The 7,708-nt window shown below is 38.3% G+C and overlaps 1 protein-coding gene across 1 annotated transcript in view; it reads left to right on the top strand.

The window, feature by feature from the left end:
- Positions 1–3,569: 3,569 nt before the first annotated feature.
- sptbn4b (spectrin, beta, non-erythrocytic 4b) overlaps positions 3,570–7,708 on the top strand; it is a 97,648-nt gene continuing 93,509 nt past the window's right edge. Inside the window, exons 1-2 of the mRNA XM_032512112.1 lie at positions 3,570–3,710; positions 4,154–4,558. The gene's annotated coding sequence lies outside the window, so the exon portion shown is untranslated. The remainder of the gene's footprint in view (positions 3,711–4,153; positions 4,559–7,708) is intronic.

Raw genomic sequence — 7,708 nt, 5'->3', positions numbered from 1 at the left:
GGCAGCATTCAAAATCTGACTTTTTGACCTCAGGCTATAGCAAGGCTGCCCAATTTGGGGCACGCGGGCCAACTTTGGCCCATTCTCCCTTTGTTTTGGTCCCCCATGGTATTTCAAATGCTCATGCTTATTCTCCTCTTATTTTGAAAGTGCTGTAAAATCCTAAAAGTAATGACTACCACACTTTGTTTTGTGCAGCTAATCAGTGCATAATCTGAGTTTTACAGCAATGTACAGCACAGTGCTGGTAAACTTCCTTATTAATCTACGAGAAATTACAAAGATTATGGTATTTCTTCTCTCTCCCCTCCCCCTCACGCGCTGCGACCCGTGCTGATGTCACTGGTTTTGAGTCCGCCAGTCCAGATGGAGCGATCGAGGCAGTGGCACACTGATAGAAGAACATTTAGTAAGTCAGATGGAGCCCTAATGTTGAAAGATTTCTGGGAAAAAAAAGGACAGGGCTCACTACTGCAAGTGATAAATAACTGTAAATGTTGTGTAATATGGGCGATGCATGCAGATTAAAGAGCAGTGCAATGTTAATTTTCTTTAAAATACAACACATTTTCTCATAAAATCAACATTTACTTTTTGGCGCGTGGCCTTTCATCCTGTTACATTTTTGGCCCTTAATTTGGACACCTCTGGGCTAATGTTCATAGTTCAACAAATCATATTTTAACTTTCAAATCTATAATAGTTCTTCTCTAGATGGAGTAAAGCACTATGTAAATGTTAAATGTTAGTTATGATACAATGTAAACAGTGTCATTGTAATATTTTTCTATTCTTCCATGTTTTCTATTTGTAGTAGGCCTACCCCTTATGTGGAATTTTTATTCTTTTTGTAGCCTACCTTTAATATTTATATATACTGTATTTCTTTATGTGTTATGTTAATTTGCAAATGTGTGGCAGTATGTACAGCCATCTTTAATTTCAATGTTAGGTGGGTTCCTTTTACAAGTCCTTGTTTTTTTTTTATCCCACCTGTGCATTTTATTATTGTTGTATACTTTTTATTTTATTTTATATGCACATACAGTATAAAGAGATTCACTTTGAATCTAACAAATCCATAACTCTTAGAATCTGAAAATATGTTTAATTCAATATCTCTCTTGTCCTTGTTTTGTTCTTTCACATAACTTATATTTTTTTCCATATATTTATTATACAGGAAAGTTAGAAAAAGTAACATTACATTACAATATAAAAACGGGCCTGACTCAGTTTAAAAACAGTTTTTCAGCAGGTTCCTGTTCTGCACAGAAACATAAAACATGGGTACAGCACGTCAGGACAGACATTATTACAAGACATCGATATAGAAAATTAAATTTCGACTGAAAACAACAGTACAGTTACATAAGGACAAAGACATTTATACTAGACATCAGCTGGGCTGAACAAATACGGACAGTGCAAACAAGGCTTGGACAATACATAAACGAATTAATGCGTGCAAGTGTAACTGTTAAGAAGGAGCTGTTTGTATGCCTTTTTGAAATATGTGATAACTAGAAGTGTAAAAACAAAAAAACAAACATAGGCTACGTCCAAGGGACTTATGTCCAAGGGACTTATGTCCAAGGGACATACATGAGGGGGTCCTTGGTATACTCTCTATAATGTAAGGGGACTTTTAATCTCTGGTTTGATCTATAAGAAGGCAACGTAATTTATTAGTTGATCTATGTTTTGTATTATTAATCTGAAGCAGGTAATAGCCCAACTATTTAATTACATTCAGTTTATTTAAGAAGGGGGCTGCGCAAATTAATTTAAAGTTTAAAAAGCCAGAAATAGCCAAAAGGCTTTTTTTCATCTGTAGTCCCCCGGCCTAGCGTTAGATGTTAAAAGCAGCTTTTCAAAATACAAATAAAAAGAAAGAAAGACAACAGAAGCAGAGAAGAACTTAACACAAAACAAGAATAGTAGCTGCATGATGTTGTCAAACGTGGTTGAACTTAATTACATCTATTTTAAAGTATTAAAAGTACATGTAAAACAAAAAATAGACGCATGACTCTTTTATACTTCATGTACTTTATTCATATTTCTAATGCACTAAAGTATACTACATTTTTACCTGGGTAGTTGCTGCAAAGGAACCCTGCTAAGGTTTGGAACTGGGAGAAATTGTCCACTACCAGTGTTTGTTCCGCCCTTAAATGTGAAAGGATATGAGCTGATTCAGAGGTAAGACTGGCAGAGGGTTGTGGAGCAGCGAATGTTGAGAAAAGGTCAAACCAATCCGGCGACATACCCAGGTTGTGCATGCCTGTGATATGGGGTTTACACGAGAGGCTGGCCTGCTTCTTTTAATACATCTCCTAAAGGCTTCAAAAAAAAAATCTCTTTGAGAGTTAAGTCGAGTGCACTTAGTTCTTCTTTTGTACGCTGGAACAGGGCTGGGAGGTCTCTGTTGTTTCTGGTGAACGTTGTCTCAGATTTTCACCCAAATCTCTCACTTTATTATTTGTTTTTCAAATAAAGGCTGTTTATCTCACTGAATCCTCTTGTTTATAATAGGCTTTATTGAAAAGTGTTGGTTCCCAGCTCATAATAGGTGCTTAATACTGAAGCAAGCAGTAACCAATGAGAAATTGCAGGTTTCTTTGATTTTAGAAGACAGAAATTAAGAAAAATGTGAATTAAAACCTATAGACAAAATAACTGTAGAAGGAAAATGTTATGTTAATGTTAATACATTATTTTTTTTAACATGCATGTTTTTTTGTGATATACAGTAAACGTGTTTGCTAAGCCTACTCGTGATATAAGACATGTAATTCACAAGTCACCAATGTACAACAGATTGTAATGGTTTAATATTATCAATTTCATTCAGTACCAGCACAACAAGTAGTTCTGACCTCTGCACAGAATTTATAATCATGGGACTAAATTCTCAAAGAAACTTAAAGACCTCGAAAGTTAGATCCAGAAAAAATGACTCTACATGTAACACTGAACTCTGTCACTTAAATTAAAGAGGTATTTCAAATAAATTTGTGGTTGCACACAGTGTGTGTGTGTGTGATGTTTACATTTTAACCTGCAAAGTGTGCAGAGATTCTCTGTGCATAGTGCATTATAAATACACTGAAGTTGAGTTGCATCTGTATTTTTCTTGGTATTTGGGGGGTTTAGCAACCATAGGAGGAGTTTAAATTCTACAGTTCTTCATAATGGTAATTGTACTTAGCATATTTAGATTTTAACGTGTGAACTTTAATGATTTATTTTAAGGAATAATAATTTCCTAAGAAGGGAATTGTCTCATGACCAGTATTTTTTAAATGTAGTGATCATAGCATCAGTAATAGCACACATCTAACCCCGTGCATCTGTTAAAATTATAACGTTAGCTTGTTTCATTTGATTAACTGTTCAAGAAGACAGTGCTTTAAAACACAAAATGTTTAACTAGGCCTATCAGTAATGTACGGTTATCTAAATATTTTTGAGGGGAATTACTAGATTTTGATTGGCTGGTCAGTCGGACTTCGGAGTCCCGCCCATTTCTTCTTCGTGGAACGGAAGCTTGAAAACCGCGGTTAGCTAAAGGTTATAAACGGGAACAAGTACGATATCCGGTTAACTTTAACGACTACCAAGTTACGCTACTTAGCTAGCTATTTAACTAGTTAATTAATTACCTACTCAGTAATCATTACATAATTGTAATAACCATACCTAAGGTATGTTAAACGTTTGTCATAACAACAGTAACGCAGTATATCAGTTGTACCTGAGTCGTACCGGTAGGCTAACGTTTTAGCTTGCTAGCTAGCAGCGTTGTCGCAAATGCTAAACTAAGCTAGCATTACTTTAGCGTTGAGGATCTTTGGTTTAATCTAGCTTAGCTAAACTAGCAGTAAATATGGGTCAGAGTGATTACGAGCGAAGCTAAAATGATTGAAACAGAGTTTTTTTTCTTTATAATTTTTGTGCTGTCTTTATTTAACGATAGGCTTTGTTTTTTAACCTTTTTTTTTTTCGCCGCGTCTGCACCTGTAAAGTGACGATGTAAAAACCACGTGTAGAAGGCGTAAAACACGCCTCTTGTGGCTTTTTGCAATTGACAGTGACAGCCCACTCCCCCCCCCCCGTTCACTGCACTAATGCTGATATTTATCTCCAGCATCACCAGCGGAGAGGAAGAGGAGGAGGAGGAGGAGGAGGAAGGAGAGGTTGTGTCAGGTGGAAACGGGGACCTCTATGGATATCATCATCACCCTCCACCGGCTCGCATCCTCAGCACCGACAGCATCTCCCTGCCGGCGGTCACCGCTGCAGGCACACAGCGCCCTTTTTATGCGCCAAGGCGTTGCATTTCCACGGTAGAGACTCCCCGGGCAGCTTCTGTAATTACCCCGACAAACCGCTTCTTCCTGTAATAAGGACTAATCGAGGGAAGACCCTGCTGGAATAAAAGCGGAGCGTCAGTTTCCTCCATTGATAAACCGCTCTTCTCATCGATTCAGCCCAACGACGTCTTGGTATAAGAGGACAAAACCAATCCGAAAAACGGACACTGAAGCTGAAGGTAAGGCCGACAGAAGGACGTCAGGATGATTCCTTTTTCAATGGGATGTCGTTTTATTTTGTCATTCCCAGTGTGAGAGCAAGGAGTCGAGGTGCACGGGGTTTTTCGTGTTTTTTTTTGCAGGGACGCCGGCCTGCATTTGGGTGCAGGGTACTGCAGTGATCCGGCGGGGGGACGCGCTGCTCCATGTCTCTTTTAAACTACATGTGTTACATGATGCATGCCTGGAGAAGTCTTTATAACGCCTGCCAGAGCCGGTTGTCTAATTTGAGAAGGATAAATGGGATAAGAAGCAGAATAGCGGCCTAGTGTAAGGCAATGGTATACTGTTGCAAGTTATACCGGATCATTTTAGGTTTCTTTATAACCGATAACTTTAAATTATAGATGGTTACATTGGGTTCTGTGGCATTTTGGCGAACTGTGCCCCAGTGCAAATAGCAACAGAACTTCCCAAGCGATAAATCTCTAAAGGAAAGGCCTACTATATATTCTTGCAGGAAGTTATAGTGTCTCTGGCACATGTTGTGACCTGACATTACTTTGACATTTCTGCCTCTTGTGGCATCAGTTATCCCTGATCTCTTTTGCTGTTCTAAAGGGGGTGAATTCGTTCAGGTTATTTGTATGCTTTAGTGTGACCAGGCCAACAGCAGCATAGCTTGGTGTAGCTACAGAAGAAGCAGATGCACTGTAGCCTGTTAAGTCTTCATGTGGTATGTTTGATCACATCTGCAGTGAAAAGTGACTAAAACCTCAGTTATGCATTGAGAATTTCATTGGCTGTTCAAAATGTTTGTTATTTGGGGTAAACATCTAGAGCTTTGCAGACAGGTGTACAGGCAGGTGTAGGATAGTTGGTTAGCTTTGGTTTGTTGGTGCAAGGTGTGTGTGTGTGTGTGTGTGTGTGTGTGTGTTGGAGGGTAGTTAACAGTAATGAAAAGAGTAAGACAGGCAAATGTGTTCAATGTTAAGGCAGTCACAATGAGCAAATGCTGTAGTCATTAATTTATTCCGTTCTTTCATTAGAGATAGCAAATAGCTAACCAGCCAGCTGGTAATTTTAGTTACATTTATTGAGCCAGTTTAATACCCTCACTCTAATTAGAGACCGACCAATAAAGGATTTTTAAAGCTGATACCGATACGAATATTTGGTTATTTAAAAATCCGATAGGCCAATATACATTTTAAAAAAAATCCAGAAACGCGTTACATTTCCCTAACATTATTTGTAGTTATTTATGAGTTCTCACTAAAGTAATATAATAATTAGTTTTATAATAGTTATATAGTTTTTAATATATGAGTAATATAAAACAAATAACAAGTGTTGCCAACAGGGACGCTGTAGAGCGCCCTCTGGTGGACAAACTATGCAACGCCAAGACTCATAACATGGTTGACCGTCCGTTTTTATCTTTTAAATATTCATTTATCAGAATCATGTATTTGTCATTATAAATGATTCTGATGAATGAATATTTATTCATTTTTTTTTTTTAAATCAGCCATTATAAATGACGATACCAATAGATCGGGAAATGCCTAATATCGGCCCGCCTGTAAATCGGTCGGGCTCTAACTCTAATAATCTTTTGTGGATTCACATTAGCCCATGGTACATAATAGACTAATGTGTGTTGACCTTATTGTACTCTATGGAAGTTAAAGACCTTGGGTGTCACTATTCAGCTTCTTCTACACCGTGCAGTGTGTCTGTGGTGCTCAGCAGTTTATTACACTTCATGGTATACATCTTGCCTACACGTATCACTAATATTTATATATTATAAAAATAAATCTCTGTTATGTTCAAAATATTGTCCCCTTGACCTCAAAGGTTTTATGAATACCCTCATGTTACTACTGTACAGTACAGCTGGGGTATATTATTGAGGTCAACATTATAAAAATAAAATGGTATAACAAAAAAGACTTTTCTCTCACATTACAATATATTACCTAGCTCTATTACAGCAGTTCTTTTCGACAGTTGTCATCCCCGTCTTGTCTGGATGATAGAGCGCCTCTCTGAGACTCTGAAGCTCTCTGCTGCTGCTCTGTTGTTTATTAGACCACAAGGTGACTGTTTTGATTAAGACCTGTGGTCTTGCTGGCTTAGAACTGGGCGTCGGCGGCTGCTGCTCCCAGATGTTTCACTTTGCTGAGGTGAAATGAGTAGAAGTGACTCAGTGCAGTGTGTAAACTGCGTACTGGGTGACGTCACGATGAAGCATCCAGTGTGTGTACGGGTTGAAAGAGAGAGAGAGCTTCTATCCCTGTAAGAACAATCTAGGTTTCAGATATTTTTGGAAAGTGAGATCATTCTGGATAGAGAGGCAAAGTCCCTCCCCTTCCAGTGAACCCCATAGGACCCTTTTTCATTGAATATATATGTACGGTAGTGGGGGCAATTGAAAGTTGTGGTTTGTCGTAGGTTTGTTGTAGTAACGCTTAGTTTAGTTTAAAACTGTTTAGTGAACTGCATTTCTTGTCTAGCACTACATGTACACCTTGCTTGGTGCTTGGCTTGCTCACTCACTTTGTCGTACTTGATGTGTTTTTATCCAGCGTCTATTTTATCGAGCATGACCCGTTGCTCGAGTGAGTAAACCAACCTGCCGGTACGAAACACCCTGACGTCGTCGTTTCAGTGAGACGTCACTTATGTGACTTTGGGATGAGTAGTCTTTCTAATTACATATTTTCAACAGTTTTATGACAAATTGAAACTTTAGTGAATTTCAAAATTATCTTTTAAGTTGACGAACAGCATATGTGTAATTCATGGCTTGATTCAATCCGGATAAAATCATTATTTTCCTCTTGTTATTTTACTTTCCTACACCTTTTTTTCCAAAATATTTTAATGCCTGTCAGAAGGCCTAAGTCTACTAGTAGTGCTGTAAAATGTGCTTTGTGGTAGGTCGCACCATGAACCATGAATGTTACAGAAGGGACTGAATAATGCTGAACAAGCATTTTGTGTCAAAAGAAGCATTGAAGCACTGAAGCAGAACAAAAAGGAGCTGTGGGCTTCTGCTGTACTTACATGGCAGGAATTGATCCTGTATCACTGCTGCTTTGGACTGGAAATGTGTGTGTGTGTGTGTGTGTGTGTGTGTGTGTGTGTGTGTGTGTGTGTGT

This window comes from Etheostoma spectabile, chromosome 3 (assembly GCF_008692095.1).
Source record: "Etheostoma spectabile isolate EspeVRDwgs_2016 chromosome 3, UIUC_Espe_1.0, whole genome shotgun sequence".
In the NCBI taxonomy this organism is placed as follows: Eukaryota; Metazoa; Chordata; class Actinopteri; order Perciformes; family Percidae; genus Etheostoma; species Etheostoma spectabile.
This window is presented reverse-complemented; position numbering and strand designations above follow the sequence as displayed.